Below are 19537 nucleotides of genomic sequence, written 5' to 3' on the forward strand. Positions count from 1 at the left end.
CCCCCCCCCCCCCCCCCCCCCCCAGACTATTTGGAGGGTTTCATGGTGTCTTTGCCGTTGACACTTATTGGAATGGTAACTGTATAACATGGGTTATCTGATCTAATTGTCAACAGTAGCTATTGGCAGAAGAAATGGTAGCGACAGTTGTAGATGGGCTAATACCTGAAGAGTTTATGCAGCAATATTGCCATTAAATGATGGTGTCCTCTTGTAATGCAATGGTAGTGTCCCTACTCCTGGATCGGAAGGCCCAGGTTCAAGCCCACCTGCTCCAGAGGTGTGTAATAATATCTCTGAACAGGTTGATTAGAAAAATAGATTAAACTATGGTGTTTCCACCAGGGGGCAGCAGACTACAGATTGCTTTGTAACTAGAATAGAACAGCAATGTGTTTAAATGCATATAATAGTGATGAAATGAGTAAATTCCTGGATTCTTCGAGGAAGTGTTTTGCAAGAACTAACAAGGGACCTAGAAGGAGGCAATTTCACTACCTCTCGATCTGAAAATCAACGGGTTTCTAAATCCAAGTTAATTTAAATCTATTTAATTCATGATTCCACTGATTCCTGAATAATGTGCTAGTAACTGATGTACAAGAGAAATCATAAAATAGAGTGAATTTAATATGGTGAATAAACTAAATAATGCATCGCATTTAGATATTCAGGAGGGAAGATAGGAGCTAAAACAAAGATCAATATTTGTCGTACTACTTTATCCTATATAAGATGCCCCTGGCTATTTAGTGCTCAAGAATAAGCTGGCATTTTTTTTTTGAGGAGTGCTCAAAACAGGAAAAAAATGGGGAAGAGACTTGTGAACCATATACTTTCACTTCGGATGTCACTGGATACCAGAGAGGATTAATATTGGAAATTGTCTGATGTGCTCCAATTTTAAAAAAAGTTGACCAGACAGTTTATAAAGAAACGTGCAGAGTCATAGGTCTTATTGTTAAATGTAAAATAAGGGAATCTTAAAATATCAGATGTAAGTTTGAAGAATCTTTCTAACTAATTAAACAGGTGGATTGCCTAACAACCTGTGGGCTGGGCTGATGGAATTTACAACCTCAAAGGGCTTCTCGTTAGCTTTTTGAAGTGAGGATTTATACCAAGTTTCTGATAAAAGGTTATCAAAATTAAGCTTAATACAATGGCTATTTATATGACTGTTTGAAAATGGGTAAGAAATGCCCACAATCAGTGTTGGAATCACTAGTTATAATTTACATCAACTCTGAGTTAGCTCAGTTGGCTAGATGGCTGGTTTGCAATGCAGCAAGATACCAACAGTGTAGGTTCAAATCCCACGCCAGCTGAGGTTCCCTTGCAGGACTCTTCTCAAACTTTCCCATTGCCTGAGGTGTAGTGACCCTTAGGTTAAACCACCACCATTGTCTCCTGATGAGCCTAATGGTCTGCTATGACTATGGTGACTCAACATGTAGTTTACGTTTTCTAATTCTTTTGAATTGTCATTTTATTGTACTCCGCTTCATTCTTTTTATTTCTAAATTTTATGATCAGTTTTGCTTTACTTTTTTCTCATGTGATTTAAAGTAGAAAAGGAGGATAAAGCATTCTTTCCTGAAGGCCAAATTTTATAAATTATAGTATTTACATCTCTGATCCCAATTTGTTTGCTTCCTTCAGTCCATGATGGCTTGTTTCTTTTGTGTCGCCAGTCTGGTATGAAGAAAAGTTTATCTCTGGTTGAGTTTATCCTATACTCAATACTGAGAGGCCAGAGAATCTCTTAGAGTAGTGATGTAGGATCTTGTTATTAGCCTTTGCATTTCCTTTACTGGATTTATTTTGGGGGAGTAAGACTTGTATGAGTATAGGTAACAGTCTGCTGTTTTCTCAGATTTTATCACCTTTTTTGTTTACTTAGAACAGATGCAGCAGTGAATAGCAACAACAGCCCCTCTCAGTCTTCCTCCATCAATGACATTTCATCCATGTCAACAGAGCAGACCTTGGCTTCCGATACTGACAGCAGCCTGGATGCTTCAGCAGGACCACTTGATGGTTGCAGGTGATCAGCCTCCGAACATGAGCAATATCAGAAAGTAGCTACTGCTGCTATTCTCAACCTGAGTTGCTTTTAAATTAAGAAAACCATGTAAAGAAGTTATATCTATTGCATGTACTGCAAACACAATGCCTATGCTTTACTTGGTAATTTATGATTGCCTGGCTTATGTTAAAAATGACAGCCTAGGAAAATTTGAAAAGGGAAATTATAATGGAATGTGTATTTGTGCAAACTGCTCCCAGCTCCAAACTCAGGTGAGCACAACTTGGAAAAATGAAAACCATGTGAGAGCAAAATATGAAGATATACGTAGCAGTTTTGTTTTCTTGTCGTCGTTTCTCACTTTTTTTTGTTGAAGATTCCTTATGTACATTCCAAAAATCTGTGAGAGAAACAACTGACAGCACTTTTTAATTTCAAAACATAATTTTTTTGACATATCTATGAGGTAAGTTTGCCACATTGTGAATTTCAAATTGTATCTGAAATAGAGAACTTAGTATTTTGTTATTATCATCTAACTATTGTTATGGTTTCCAATTACTTCTAAAATGACAATTAATAGTAACAAGCAGGTGTGATGTTGGTCAGAGATTTTGAGAAACTTTATAAAGATCTAGTTTAGTAGTATTTTGGTCTACAATATGTTCTTCCTTTTGTAAATGACTAATTTTCAGGGTGATCAGATCAGGATTATCAATAGAATGATCTGCCTTAAATTTATCATTTGAGATTTTTTTTAGCTGACCAAGAAGCATAATTATTAGAAAAGAGAACAAGGGGAAAAGGATTTTTGAAGTTTTAATTTGGTAATTGTCGAGCTTGCAGAATGTCATATTGGAATTGATGGTTTGGAACTGTTGTGCTGTAAGGTTTAAAAGTAGGCTATTTAGGGTAGCATTTTGCAAAACTTTGAATTCATAAGTAAACCCATTTTGATACTATTTTATGTGCCTTGTAAATGTTTAAATGCTTGCATATAAGCTAGTTGTTGCCCCCAAAATTCTGATGATTGGGATATCTTCACTGTAAATTGTGCTAGAAGAAACCAGCTGCTTAATCAAAAATAGTTTTGTTAAAATCCATTTTTCACAATGTCAAGTAGCAATGATAGACCAGTATGCCACATAGCAGCCTGTTGAAGAGTGAGCTGAACAGCTATTTAGTGATGTTTATGTTTGGCGTAATGGCAGTTTTAGGCTAATCAGTTCTTGTTATAACTTGTCTTTTCCAGTTGCAAAATACAATTTAAGTCACTGCCACATAGTTATGACCAAAGTTTGGACAACAGCTTTTAAAACCTGCTTTAGATAAAGTTAGTTGTAATCGAAGGAATGTCTAACACTCTTGCTATGTGCAATCAAACATTCATGGCTCACAAATTACCTTTCGAGCTTTTACATTGGGATTGTTTTGTTTTGGGTGGTGATGATGCAGAGAGAGAACCTGGGGTGCATTGGAACCTCCTGTCCTATAATGCTGTACTTTTGTGTGTCCTGGGATCAGGCTGTTTAGCCTATTTTGGTCAGGGGTTGTGCCCATTTGAAGGGATAGGAATTTGTAGATATTGTAGCATCATCAAACCTCTGGGCTGTGTCTCAAACTGTTCTGAAAAGAAAAAGCCATGCACCCCTGTCCTTAATCAGTGTTGACATCACAATCAGTTGTGCTATAATAAAATGTACTCTACAAACCAGTCTTTGAATGTGGAAATCTCTCCCACACCTGAACCCTAGCATTGCTGGATGGCAGATGCACATTGTTAACCTTGTACTATTTCCCTAAAATTAGGGAAATTGTGATATAATGTCCCTATAGACATCAAAAAAATGCGTTGTCTGCCGGTAATGAATGGGTATATTGAATCCACCCCACCAATGTGTGCAGAAATACCCAATTGCTCCAGAAAGTGTTGGATCTGTGGCAGGTCAAGTTTTCCATTCCTTATACATTTTGCCACACAACCACCCTTGAATATCCTAGATCTTTGTATTTAAATATTAATTATTCTGAAATAAAGGCACAGACACCTAAACCAAGTCTTACATTTCCACATGCTTTATTTGACCTCTCTTCCACAGAGAATCACTATGCTTTCTATCAAACCTGGAATTCTTAATTACGGTTAAAGAACATGTATAGACTATATTTCTTTTTTTCTTTAGTTTTCCCACATTTGATGTATTTTTTTGTTCTTTGTCCAGAAATCACAGTATAGAACTGATGAAATGGATTTGTGTGTACACTGAAGGAGAAAATATGCTTGAGAAATTGTAAAGCTGTAGAATCAGATGATTGAGGTTTTCAGTTGCAGAGATGACATAAAAGGTACAAGGATTGTCTTCTTCAGTGAATTTAACTATTTAGGTTTTGTGCATAATTCTCAATTTATTTGAATTAAATGTAGAAAAGTAGATTCATGCTCAATAAATCTCAAGCCATATTAGAGTTTTCAGTGAAGCCTTTTCACAAGTCAACTTGCAAATAAATTTCAGAATAGAATAGACTGAAAGTTATCAGTATTTAAAACATTGACTTCACTGTAAAAACAATGACTTATAGAAAGTTTAATTTACCGAAAACTGACTATTCCTGCAAATATCAATATGTTTCAAATTGTTTCTGCAAACTTAATTTGTGCATTAATTTTGGTAAGAGAAAATGTTATATTATGCATTACAACAAAACTTAATCCAGAAATAATTGTTTTTATATATAGGACAATTTTGAATGTTGAGCTACTATAATCTGGTTTATGCCTTTGTCTGCAAATTTGCTGACATAAAATTATACTTAGTTCTCTTGGATTTTAGCCATAAAGGGAATAATTTGCCCTCACTTCCTGTGGTAAATTGCCTCTTTCATGGAGATGATGTAATTGTGCAATTATGTGAGATATAATCTTTTATAATCTAGATTTACAAAGAATACACATCACTGGAAACTGACCATTTCACCTAACCAGTCCATGGCATATTAATGCTCCACTATAGCCTAGTTCCAAGTCACATTGTTTGGAAACAAGAAAATGAGAAAAGAGTCTGGATAAGGTTGTACTGAAATAGAATGATGTAAACATTTCTTTGCACAGTGCCTTGTGTTACCAAATATTTCAAACGGTTTCAATTACATGGATTATGTAGACCAATGTAAATAATTATGTAGACCAGTATTGACTTTGGCCTATTTTACAGTGAACTACATGTAACTTCTGTTACTAACCGCTCTCCTCAGTTGACTGTAGACAAGAGCTCAGTGGCAATAAGCAATCTTTCGGCTGAAATTTTGTTGGAGTTAGTTGGAGTTGTATTTTCCAAGTAACTGGATTTTGTATTTTGCCTCAGCTACCTTACTAAGAATGTGTAGCAAATAACCCAAACCCAAGAATGAAAATGTGTTGAACATATCTAGAAAATTCGGCACAAAATCTGTGGAAAGAAGTGACAAGTTATCATTTAATGTGAAGCATTAGCATCAGATGTGTGTGTTTGACTTGAAGGGTTATGTCTGATGTGTTAACTTGCCGCTTTGTTTCCATAACAGTTCGGTGCTTCATAATACTATCATGTACCGAATTTTGTTTTGGATTTTTGTAACACTGGTTGCAACTTCACAGTTGGGAAATAACAGTAGCATCAAGACCTGACATTTGTGAAGTTCTGTTCGTTAATGCTCTAAATCATTTCATTTGAGCAAACATAATATTGACTGAAAAGACTACTGAGTACGTACAGCATTTTCTGTTTTTGTTTCAAATTTCAGTTTGTAGTATATTCCCCCAAAAATATTACAACAGATTTGCCCTCTTTTGCAACAAATTGTGGCATTCAGTAATCATTACTGCTCACCTGGAAAGAGTAAGGGGCTTTACAGTCTGGTTTCTACTTTTCAAACATTCAACTGATTGGAATGTTGCAAAGTAGAGTGGCTCAGAGGCATTGTTGTGATGCGTTGGAATAGGTTGTGTCTTTAAGCTCAATGGTGGTATTATTCGTGGTATAATCATTGGCTGTCTAAACCTTACCTGTGATTGCACAAACTGCACACTAAGGTGGTTTGCACTGAAATCGTTCAATCAAAAGATCCAGCAATTGTTTGGGATGGTTATTTTAAAGGAGTGATAAAACTAAATGTAAAGCTTTTAAATGTTTGTAGTTACTTTAGCTCTGTATGTATATGTTTGGTCTCTGTGAGCATCAGGGCTCAATGCTAAGTTAGAGCAGAATAACATCTGTATTGTCACTTTCAAGCCTAGTGCTGCATAATGTTTCCATGTTCCAAATAGGGTTGTGGATTCCATGGCACTGCTATTCTGCTCCATGTCACAGTTATCAAATGTCAGTAGCGCCAAGACCTGATATTTGTGAAATCCCCTTTTCTGTTAATGCTCTGAATCATTTCCATTGAGTAAACAATGTTGACTGAAAAGGGCTGCTGTTAAGTACCGGTATCCTGAAGCTGTTAATGTTACAAGTGCTTTTAAAGTAGTTACTTGAAAACGTACTTGCAACCTAACCAGCTATGTTTCATCATCTGCCCGTTACATGGTGTTTGTGCAATAAGAGATCTTGTATATAAAGATTGTTGCCAATTGACATTCATGCTGGATTTTTATTTTGATCTCAAGTTTGACATTAGATGGTGCTTTTTTGTACTGACAACAGTCCTGCTTTTTTTAAACAGATTTTTATAGATTACATTGTTTTTAAGGGAACTATTTTGATCAGCTAACGTCAACTGCTCCAGGATATAGAATGGTTTAAGATAAATCTGAAGGTTTTCAAAATGCGATTTTATCTGATAAACCTCACTACAGATGATACATGTGTGAATGCAAATAAAGCTGTGGTCTTCAAAAACTTTGTCTATGAATTTTGATTTCATTCAGTACTGAAATTTATCCACCAACTACACTAATTTTGAAATTAAGTAAGGTGAATTTACATTTGCACCTCATTACATTTTACATAAAAATGTCTTGAGCATTTGTCATGTTGCAGATGCAGGTACAGATACAGAATGTTCAATTTTTTTAAAGACAATGAAATAAAGTCATAAAGGTCTATAAGACAGAAAAAGCCTGTTTGGCATATCAAGTTGTGCATCAGTCCAAAACAAATACCTGAATATTCTAATCCCAATTTCCTGCACATGGTCCATAACCTTGTGTACCTTGCCATCACGAGTGTACACCTAAATACTGCTTAAATGTTATGAGCGTGTCTGCCTCTACTACCCTTACAGACAGAGTTCCAGATTCCTACTACTCTTTAAAATAGGTTGTTTCAGAAATATGTGGAGATGGGTGCTTTGTGACAGTGGTAATGACCCTATCTCCGAGCCAATAGGACCAGGTTCAAGCTGCAATTACTCCAGAGGTTTGTAACAACATCTATGAACAGGTTAATTAGTAGAATGAGAGAACAGAGATGTTTCCCTACCTCTGAGCTAGGAGGCAAGGTTTCAGCTCCCACTTGCTCCAAAGGCTTGTAACAACATTTCTGAACAGGTTGTTTAGAAAATAACTGAGATGGGAGATAGTGTACACGTTCCTCTGAAGTAATTCTATTTAATGGAATTTGCAGACAGATCATCTCCATTCCAATGAGTTGGAATTGTCATTGGCAATCATTTGCGACCAAGTAAAATTGTCCACCTAGGAAATTCAGTGTCACTGGTCATGGGTTCTGTGGGTGAACCTGATCTTGGAGCCACATCTCCAACCTGTGTTTGGTAAGTGTTTCCATGAGATGGAAATTATCCTTGGCCTTGAGATTACGGGAATTCCTTTCTCCAGTTCCTTTTCAGTACTTCCTCTTGCCATCAAGTGATCCTGAAATGTTGTGCCCCGTCATACAGGAGGTTCCTCTAAGTTGTCGTCTGTACTGAAGTTCCACAGTGAAGTGAGTATCATTTTCTTGGATTTCAGTAGGTTGGGGATGAAGCTTTTGTCCATCCTGTAGACAAAGTCCACATCACTGGGAATCTTGCAGTTGACAAGATGCGGTATGATGGTGATGAAGATGGAGTTGAGGGTGGGGATGATGACCCAACTCTACTTGGCCTCAAAGGATTCTGCTATATTCGCAACTGAGAGGACTGTCACTGACATTTTGTCATGGAGGAGACCGGAGATATTGAAGAATTTCACTGGGCAGCTGGCTGTTGATAAGATCTTCCGTAGCACTTCCCGAATGACTGAGTCAAAAGCCTTGGTCAGATTGATGAAGGCTATGTAGAGTGGTTGGTGGTGTTCCAGATACTTTTCATGGAGTTGTCAAGCAGTGAAAATCATGTACACAGTTCCATAGTTTTGTTGGAAACCATACTGGCTTTCTTAGGGTAGCCATCCACAACTGTGCCCCCCTCCCAATCCCCAAAGTCCCCTTAATCTGTTTTAAAACATCTTTTTAACAATTAAATGCAAATTTCCCCCAGTGATTGATTTTTAAAAATTGCTTGTTTTAAAGCACATCTTATGACAATATGAATTATGAAGTTGAATATTTTTACAAGGTGAAATAACTCCACAGAGGACCATATCCTGTCACCACGTCACCCTTTATTTACATGTGGAGAGTCTTTGGCACTGCTCCAGCTTCCTCAGAGCCAGCTCTGCGTGAAATGAACCTCAGACATAAATAGGAGTGACTATCAGCCAGAGCTCCCTGATTGCACCAGACTAACAGCCCCAATTAGGAAACTGGCTGACCTCATCACAGGAGTCTAATTTTAGGAAAGTAATTAAATTTATTGCTTTATTCAAAATTGCATAATGTAAATGCATGAAGAAAAGCAACTATTTATTTTGTTTCCTGAGTTATATTAGTTTCTCAAGTTCAATTGCCCCTCGGGTCCCTTTTAAATCTTTCTCCTCTCACCTTAAAAATATGTCCCTACTTTTGAACTCCCCACCCCAGGGAAAAGACCTTTGCTATTCACCAAATGACTTTATAAACCTCCATAAGATCATCCCTCAACCTTGTACACTCCAGTGAAATAAGTCCCAGCCTGTCCTTGATGCAAAGACCTGGCAACAACCTTGTAAATCTCTTCCTTTCCTCAACCCAGTATGATTTAAGTTCTTATTGAAAAAGAAAGGGATGGTCTTCGAAAAGGGTTTTTGAATTGGTAGTAGGTAGATTTCAAACATAAGGCAAGATATGCGTAAAGATTGGGAACAGCTGCCAGTGGGAAAATCTACAGAAGAAATGTAGGAGCCACAAGCCTGGATATCCAGGAATATTCAGGACTTGGAAGAAAAAGAGAGGTTTTAGCAGGTGCAAAGGGAGCAAATCAACAGAGGCCCTAGTGGAGTATTGGAAGTATGGGTGGGGAGATATTGAGTAATTAGGATAGCCAAGAAAGGGCATGAAAAAATACTGGCTGGTAAAATTTGGGAGAATCCAAAGAAATTCTATTAGAAAGTATATCAAGGAGAAGAGGATAACAACGGAAAGAACAGTGCCCACTACAGACCAAAGGGGCAATCTGTGTTTGGAGTCTGAGGGCACTGATAACAGAGACAACAGTGTGGAGCTGGAGGAACACAGCAGGTCAGGCAGCATCACAGGAGCAGGAAAGTTGATATTTCCGGTTGGGACCCTTCTTTAGGATATGTACTTTTGCCTTCACTCAGGAGAAGGAGGATATAGGTACAGAATTTGGGGAGGGAGACTGAGATTCTTGAGTAGATTGTTTTAGGGTTTGAACAAGTATTGGAAGTTTTGTCAGGCTTAAAAATTGGCAAGTCCCCAGGTCTGAATGAGTTGTATCCCAGGCTGCTGTGGTAGGGAAGAAATTACAGGGATTCTAACCCAGATTTTTAATTCCTCTCTAATGACCAGAGAGGTACCAGAGGACTGGAGAATAGCTAAAATAAAATAGAACTGCAGATGCTGGGAATCTGAAACAAAAGCAGACATTTCTGCGGGGGGATAAAATGCAGCAGATCTGGCAGCATGTGTTGAGAAAGCAGAGTTAAGATTTTAGATCCAGAAACTGAATGAAGAACAGACCAACAGAGGGATCTTGGGGTGCTTGTCCACAGATCCCTGAAGACAACAAGACAAGTTAATAAGATGGTACAGAAGGCAATGGAAATCAGATGCCTTTTATCAGTTGTAGCATAGATTATAAGATCAGGGAGGTTATGTTGGAATTGTTCAAAACTTTGGTTAAGCCACAGCTGGAGTACTGTGTGCAGTAGGCTGGTCCCTATACTAGAGGAAGAATGTAATTTCACCGGAGGGGGTGCAGAGGAGATTTGCCAGGATGTTGCCTGGGATGGAGTAGTTTAACTATGTAGAGAAGCTGGATATGCTCAGATTGTTTTCTTCAGAGCAGAAAAGGTTTAGGGGTGATCTGATTGAGGTGTGTAAAATTTTGAGGGACATGGCAAGAGGATAGGAAGCAGCTGTTCCCTTTAGTTGAAGCCTCAGTGATGAGAGGGGCATAATTTTAAGGTGAAAAGCCGGAAGTTTTAGAGGGGATTTGAGGAAACATTTTTTCTCAATTTGCTGAAGGGCCTCTTGTGCTATGTGACTATCATTCTATTAAGTTCCAATAGGGAAGAAAAAAAAAATCAAGTTATAATTAGATTACACTTTCTATCAAGTGACAGTTTGGTTTGTTATCTAAATGAATATGCAAATAGAGGAAATTATTAATGTGCAGCAAGTTTTTTTTTAAAAAAAAAACAAATTGTGGAAATATTCAGCAGAGAAAGAAAAGGAGTTAACATTTCAGGTTGATGACCTTTTCATTGTATCATCCTCCGAGCAGAGGATGAGAACCTACAATTTGAATCCCTTTATGCGTACCATTCAAGTGTGAGGGTTAAAGTGATGATACAGTATATGTAAATCCAAACCTATGCCCTTCACTGCCTAGAACAAGAACACAGAATTGCAGGAGCACTGCTACATGCAGGTTCCCATCCAAATCACGCACCATCTGGATTTTGTATAATAGTGTGATTCCTTCCTCATCACTGGGCCAAATCCTCCTTCCCTTACAGCACGGAACAATGTGAACAGTAGCAGTTCAAGATGTTCACATGTACCTTCTCAAGGGCAATTAGGAATTGGCATTAAATCCTGACCTTGCTAGTGAAGTATATCCCAGAAATAAATGGAAAAAGCTTCCTTCCTAATACTATGAATCTGTAAATCGTTCTTCAGAACTATCTAAATGGCTCTGTCAGTTAATTCGGCTAATTCATTTATTCTGCTTAATTTCACAGTTTCCCACTCCCTGGAGTTACTTTGACATCATAACGGTTTGACTAATTAATTGACTGTTAGTCACTTGACAGGCACAAAATGATTATTCTACTTAAGAATGCTGATTAGTAAGATTCCTGCCTGTGAAGCTGGAAAAATCATTGTTTAGGCCACCTTTGGAATCCTGCACTCATTTCTGGTCTCCCTGCTATAAGAAAGATGTCATGAAACTTGAAAGGATCTGGAAAATGTTTAGAAGGATTTGAGCTATAGGGAGAGGCTGAATAGGCTGGGGCTATTTTCCCTGGAGCATTGGAGACAAAGAGGTGACCTTATAGAGGTTTATAAAATCATGATGGGCACGGTGAATAGTTAAGGTCTTTTTCCCCAGCGTGGGGGTGTCAAAACCTGGAGGGAATAGGTTTAAAGTGAGAAGGGAAAGATTTACAAAGGACATAAAGGGCAACTTTTTCATGCAGAGGGTGGTGCGTGTATGGAATGAGCTGCCGGAGGAAGTGGTAGAGGCTGGTACAATTACAACATTTAAAAGGCGTCTGGATGGGTACAGTCAGTTCTGATATAATGCAAGAGTTCTGTTCTCGTGTGATCTGGTATCATAAGAAAATCACACAATAGCCACACCATTTAAACTAATGGGGCCAGAATCATGTTCTAGCCAATACAAGTAAGGAAAGTTCGCGTTCTACAAATAGTGGTCTAAATTCTCCAATTGCATCAAAGCCATTTCATGTTGAAGAAATACGCGTTATAGCAGAACAGACTATATGAATAGGAAGGGTTTAGGAGGATATGGGCCAAATGCTGACAAATGGGACTAGATTAATTCAGAATATCTGGTCAGCATAGACCAAAGGGCCTGTTTCAGTGCTGTACTTCTCTATGACTCAATGACTCTGTAACGAGTTGACCAAAGTCCAGCTGAATTTGGTCGAGTCAAAGCTTCTTTAATTCTAAATTATACAGTTTCACTTGTTTTTGCTGGCCATGAAGAAGTTTGTCCTCAAAGATCCAGCCATCTCTGGGTTTCCCTTTGCTTGATTTTACAACGGCAATTATCTATCCCTGCTACTGTAAAACCCCAAACCCATAAGCTCTTACATGTGCATAACCTTTTCTATGGCATGTTACTGAATGTCTTTTCAAAACCCAAATATCTACAGGTTCTCCTTTATTTGCCTTAGTCAAGTCCTCAAAAAAATGAAAATGTTTATCAAACACTCTTCCCCTTTTGTAAAATCCTATTAACTTTTTATTTGATCACACTAAGGTTTTTGAAGTTGACTGATATCAGGCTGACAGAACTAGAGTTCCTGATTGACTTTCTCCTTACATGTTTACAGAACAGTGTTACATTTATTAATTTTAAATCTGCTGGAACCATTCTAGAAACTAAAGCATTCTGGAAACTTACCCCCAGTTCAGCAACTCTCTCTGCAGCTACACCACTTAGAACCTGAGAATGTAAACCATTAAAACCTAAAGATTTGGTAGCTGTTAGTCTCTTGATTTTCTCTAATACATTTTCTTTTGCTGATAGTAGTTATTTTGGAGAACTGCTTTCTTAATTTGCTATAGATCATGTGGTTTAGGTGCAGCCACCGTACTGTTAGGTAAGGTGATCCAAGACTTCGACTGTAAAGGAATGGTGGTATAGACTGAAGTCAGGATGGTGGGGAACTTGCAGGTCGTGATATTTCCAACCATCTGTTGCCCTTATCCTTCCAGGTTTGAATGGTGCTGTTGGAGGAACTTCAGTGAAGTACTGATACATTAGCATGGGCTGAGGATTGGTTATGGGCATAAAATGGAAAGTAAGAATAAACGGATAGAAGATAGTAACTTTGTGTATAGGAAGGATCAACACTTGGGTCAGAACTATTTACAATCTATATTATGGGATTCAGTGTAATGTATCTAGGTTTGCTGGTGATAGAGTCAGGTAGAAAACTGAGCATTGAGAAGGATGTGTTGAAGTTACAGATAGACATAAACAAGTTGGGTGATTAAGCACAAACATGGCAGTTGGAATGCAACATAATGATGCATGAAATTATCCACTTTGGTATGAAAAATAAAAAGAACATTTTTTTAAAATGGTGAGACTGGAATTTATTGGTAGGGACCTGGGTGTCCCTGTAAACAAATCACAGAAAATTCGATATATTAATCTTAGTCTCTTTGTTCAAGTAATTAATTTACAAGGCCCCGGTGCTAATCTTTGTATTTTCCATCAGCACTGCACAACTGGAAAATGCCTTGTTTATTCATAATCTTGGCTTCCTATCCAATAGCCTAACTGCTTCATCTATGCTAAGATATTATCGCCAACTTCATGAGCCCTTGTGTATTAACCTTTCATGTGACATTGTGGTGATGGCTTTTTGGAAATCCAAGTGCGTACATTGTTATAAGCCCCATGGAGACTGACAACTTTAAAAAGAATGGAATACCCGTGATACTAATGGAAATAAAACTGGTGGACAAGTCTAGTCTTTCAAACTTTTACTGCTACAATCAAATGAAAATCAAAATAATGTAAACATTAATTAGCAAGTGAATGACACTTCAAATTAAAAATTAAGTTTCATGTTAGATAGTCAATGCATGCATAATTATAAGCACTCGCATTATTTCATTCACAAATTTGGCACCAATGCAGTCTTCCAATCTTGGCTCCTATAGCTAAGATCCCTCACTTCCCACTCAGTAGATTTGGCTGTTGCGTTCCTTTCACGGCAGATGTTTTCCATCGAAAGAACCATCATGACAAGGTTCACAGAAGACTTGGCAGCACGGATCCCCATGACTCCTTTATCTAATTCCTTTAAGTTACCTGGTTGCCTCTGGCAAAACTAATATATCCTGCTGCTACAGCTATGGCCCATTCACAATCTCAACTCTCCTCATCTTCAGATTCCAGTCCTGTTTAACTGTATTATTTGCACGCAACTCCTTGTAAATATGCCATCTCTGCTTCTCTTCCCACTTCAAAACTCAGCCCAGTGATAGATTTCTGTCTCTGTTTTTCAACTGCAGATTCTGAGGCCAGTTAAAATTTGATCATACATGAGTTCTGTTTTTTTAAACTTTATTCCATTGGTAACTTCCAGTCTTATATAAATTTGTTGATGCTTAAATACATTCTTGGAAGATGTGCAAAACCCTGGAGTAATGTGTTTGAAGGTGGGTTCTGACTTCAGTTAAGATCATGGAAAATGACAGGCTGAGGTGATTAGAGGTTTTAGTAGAAAACAGGATTTCAAATTGAAGACGCTGAAACTAGGATGCAATATAAGTCACCAAGGATAGGATATGTGCAGCAAAGTTTGAGGACAAAATGGAGTTTATGCAGGAAGAAGGTCGGGAGGCCAACAAAGAGAGGACTTTTTTTTAATCAGGAAGAAACAGAAGCAACTTTTACGGTTCCAGAAACCGGCAGGAAAAGTTATCCTATGGTGCTGGACTCAAAAATACAACTCAAGTTAATCAAATTTGCAGTTGGTACTAAACTATGATGATTATTGGAATATGGGCTCATAGGAAACCAGAGAAAAAGCAGTAAGGAGTACTCTCAGTGTGAGTACAGACCTTGTTGGTGTGAGACAAAGGCTGAGTGAGAACCTGAGAATTAAGCTCAAAGTAGGAATTCAGTGTGAAGGGCAATAGAGATAGAACCTGAGGTTTAAAACTCTCCAGAGTGTGAGGTGAGCGGAAGAGCATAAATGGTGTGCATCACGAGGCCTTCCTGCATTGAAAACTGGCGGCAGGAGGATATCACAAACCACAAAATGATATAAGTTCAGGGAAAGCAGCTGGTTGATGAGTAGGATTAGGGAATACCCCTAACCTTTAAAGTAAAAGTAAAGGTTTCAGTTCGTGTTTCGATCTTTATGTTTTTCTTCTCTTCTTTCTTAAAAGTAGCTGGTGAAGTACAGGACTCATGCTGGTGTTTTTCTGTATAAAAATATAGTTAAGTAAAATGTAAAGAGCAGAGTATCTAGCGTTATTAATTTATAATTTAAATCAAATATGATAGGGATGGCAGGATGAATGATGTGTTGCTACTGCAGCATATGGAATCTACTGGACATCAACATGATCCAGAGTGAGCGCATCTGCAATGTGTTTGTAGCTCAAGGAACTTCAGATCCAAGTTGAAGAGCTGGAGTCTGAGCTGCAGGCATTACACCACATCAGGGAAGGAGACGCTTTGCTCCAGGATGAGTTAATATCCCTCGGACTGAGTAATTCACATTTGGTTTGTGATAAGGCACAGGAGGGTGTGTCTGCAGTTAAAGCAAAGACAGGGAGCCAGCTTTGGCTCCTTCAATTGTCCAACAGTTTCAAAGTTCTCACAAAGTGAGTGGATGACAGTGGAGTCAGCAGGGAGGATGAGTAAACTGATCACAGCACAATGGTACCAGGAGCCTTTGAAGTGGGAGAAGGAAATAGGAATGTTGTTGTGGTATCTCTGCAGCCATCAGTATAAGTTCTATCCACTGCCAGGGTTAAAGACTTCGTCTTGGGGGGGAAAAAATCTTGGAGTGGGAGGGGAGGGATCTATTTGTTGTCATTCATGTTGGTACAAACAACGTTGATAGGACTAGAAAGGAGGTTCTGCTAAAAGAATTTGAACAGTTAGAAGCTAAGTTAAAAAACAGAAACTCATAGGTAGTATTCTGTAGGTTACTACCTGAAACAAGCAAACTGAAGTCAAGGAGTTAAACGTGGGTGGAATGGCTTTCAGTTTGTGGGGCACAGGCACCAGTACTAGGATGGAAGGGAGCTGTTCTGGTGGGACGGGCTTCACTTGAACCATGATAGGGTCTGTGTTCTGGTGAGTGGAATAACCAAGGCTACAGAGAGGACTTTAAACTAATCAGGGTGAGGGGCAGTTTGAGAGAGGGGAAATGTAGACTTGCATAACAAAATGCATGGAAGCCATTTGGATAAAAAATATCCTGAGTGGGGCAGAAAGGGACAGAGAGTATAGATACAGAAAAACAGCAACAAATAGGGTCAAAACAGGAAAGAAAATGCTGTTAAAAAAGGCAAAATTGATGATTCTTTGTACTTGGAACAAAATTGCTGAATTAATGGCACAAAGTGTGGCTAGTGGTTAGATCTTATTGCCATTACAGAGACATGGTTACAAGGAGATTAAAGCTGGGAACTAAATATTCAGATGTATGTGACATTTTGAAAGGACAGGGAGGAACGAAATGTTGTTTGGGTTGGAGGGAGTTGGGTGCAATAGCTTTGTTAGAATGGGATGGAATAAGCATGATAGCATGAAATGATCTTGGATCAGAATTTGTATAATCCATATGGGTGGAGACAAGAAATAACAAGGGGAAAAAGACACCGGTGAGAGTAGCCTGTAGGTCCCCCAACAGTAGCTAAGTGGTAGATCTGAGAAGAAAATCAGGAGTTAATGAAAGCATGTGAAAATGATAATATGCTGGTCATGCATGACTTTAATCTTTTTGTAAATTTGGAAGTCAAAGTAGCAGAGTTGGCCACAAGGAAGAATTCATAGGGTGCATTTGGAACAGTTTCCTAAAAGTGTTGTGGATCCAACCAGCGATCGGGCTATTTTGCATTAGTAACGTGTAATGAGGCAAGTTTAATAAATTATCTCAGAATAAAAAATTGGGGACAGTGACCATAACATGGCAGAATTTAGCATTCAGTTTAAGAGAGAGCAACTTGGGTCAGAAAAACTGTGCTAAACTTAAATAAGGGTAATTATAAAGGAATGAGAGCAGAGTTAGATGGAGTGGACTGGGAAAGGAGTTTAGCAGCAAAAATGGTTGAGGAACGATGGAAGATGTTTAAGAAAATAATTAATGGCTCACAACAAGAATATTAGTGATTATCAGTCAAAAATATCAAAAAAAGTCCCAATGAGAAAGAAGGATTCTAAAAACGAGATAAAGCATGGATAAATCAAGGAAGTTAAACCTGGCATCACATTTGAGGAAAAGAATATAGCATGGCAAAGATTAGTGGTAAGCCCTAGGATTGGCAAAGTTATAAAAACCAACAAAATATGACCAAAAAACATAATACAGGGAAAAAATAAACTTTGAGGGAAAATTTGCAAGTAATATCAAGACAGACAGTAAGACTTTCTTTAAGTATATAGAAAGGAAGAGGGAAGCTAAAATAACATAGGCCCCTTAAAGAATGAGGCTAGGGAAATAATAAAAGGGAACCAGCAAATGGCAGAGGAGTTGAATAAATATTTTTCATTAGTCCTCATGGTAGAAGACTCTCATAGCATTCCAAGTATATTAAATATTCAAAGGGCAAAAGAAGGAGATGGTGTAAATAACTATCACTGGAGGAAAAGTACTGTGGACACTAATGGGGCTTAAAGCTAATTAATCCCCTGGACCTGATGAATGTTAGGATATTAAAGAGAATAGCTACAGAGAAAGTGGATACATTGGTAGTAATCTTCCAAGAGTCCTTGGATTCTGGAAAAAGATAGGAAAACTATCCATACAACACCATTATCCTAAAAGAAAGGAAAGCAAAAAAATTAAAGGTAACTATAGATTTTCTGTCATTTTAAAATATTAGAGACAGTTTTAAAAAATGTACTGGCGGAGCATTTAGAACTGCATAATAAGATCAAACAGAGTCAGCAGGGCTTCATGAAGACAAAATTATGCCTGAAATGTATTAAGTTACTGAAATTTGCTAGCGTTCTTTGAGGATATAACAAGAAAATTAGATAAAGGGGAAGCAGTGGGTGTAATATACTTCAATTTCTAGAAGCTGCTTAATACGGTACCACACATTAGGCTACTTAATAAACTAAAAGTTCATTCTGTCAGGAATGGTATATTAACATGGATAGAGGATTGGCTAACTAATAGAAGACACAAAGTTGGGGTAAGAGGCGCATTTTCAGGCTATCTATATGTTCAGTGTATGGCAAAAATTTTGCCAGGTGGAATATAATGTAGGAAAATATGAAGTCATGCACTTTGATAGGAAGAATAGAAAAGTTGAATATAATTTAAATGGAGAAAGGCTGCAGAAAGTTGCAGAACAGAAGGATTTGGGAGTCCTTGTGTATAAATCACGAAAATCTAGTATCCATGTTCATTGGATAATACGGTAAGCAAATGGAACATTAGCCTTTATTTCAAAGGGAATTCGGCATAAAAATATGAAAGTCTGACCAAAATCATACCATAAGACCGCAGGAAATAGGAACAGTAGCAGGATGTTTGGCCTATCAAGCCTCCTCATGATAAGATCATGGCTGATCCAACATTCCTCACATCCACTTTCCAGCTTTTTTCCCATTAGCCTTGCTTCTCCCACTGATAAGAATCTACCTATCTCAGCCTTAAATATACACAAGGACTCTGCCCCAAAACTGTCTGTGGTCAGGAGTTCCAAAGATTCACCGCCTTCTGAGAGAAGAAATTCCTCCTCATCTCAGTCTTATATTGGCGCCCCATAATCCTGAGACTATACCGTCTGACCCTAGCCTCTCCCATGAAGGGAAACATCCTCTCAGTAATTACACTATCATGTAAATTTTCAGACGATACAAAATTTGGACGTATCGATAACGAGGAATGTTATCAAAAATTACAGAGGGGTCTTGATAAATGGGGAAGTGGGCCAAGGATTGGCAAATGCAATTCAATACAGATAAGTGTGAGGTGTTGCACTTTGGAAAGTCAAACCAGTAAACAGTAATGTCCTGAGGAGTGTTGTAGAACAGAGGGACCTAGGAGTACAAATACATAGTTCATTGAAAGCAGCATCACAGGTGGACAGGGTGGTGAAAAAGGTATTGAGTATAGAAGTTGGGACATTATGTTACAGTTGTATAATTCGTTGGAGTATTGTGTACCGTTTTGGTCACCCTGTTATAGAAAAGACATAGTTAAACTGGAAAGTGTGCAAAGAAGATTTACGAGGACATTGCCAGGAGTACAATGGGATCTTGATCAGATGGGCAAATGGGCCAAGGAGTGGCAAATGGAGTTTAATTTAGGTAACTAAGTGGTGCTTCATTTGGGAAAGCAAGTCAGGGCAGGACTTATATACTTAATGATAAGGTCTGTGAAATGTTGCTGAACAAGGAGATCTTGGAGAGAATGTTCATAGTTTCTTGAAAGTGGAGTCACAAGTAGATAGGATAGTGAAGAAGCCATTTGATATGCTTGCGTTTCTAGGTCAGTGCATTCAGTATAGGAGTTGGGATGCCATGTTG

At 38.1% G+C, this 19537-nt stretch overlaps 1 long non-coding RNA gene across 1 annotated transcript in view; it reads left to right on the top strand.

The window, feature by feature from the left end:
- The window catches only part of LOC125484500, a 12475-nt gene extending 5569 nt beyond the window's left edge, over positions 1 to 6906 (top strand). The window contains exon 2 of the long non-coding RNA XR_007263336.1: positions 1909 to 6906. This is a non-coding gene — a long non-coding RNA (uncharacterized LOC125484500). The remainder of the gene's footprint in view (positions 1 to 1908) is intronic.
- Positions 6907 to 19537: the final 12631 nt, after the last annotated feature.

Source organism: Rhincodon typus, chromosome 12, assembly GCF_021869965.1.
Source record: "Rhincodon typus isolate 14 chromosome 12, sRhiTyp1.1, whole genome shotgun sequence".
NCBI classification, from domain to species: domain Eukaryota; kingdom Metazoa; phylum Chordata; class Chondrichthyes; order Orectolobiformes; family Rhincodontidae; genus Rhincodon; species Rhincodon typus.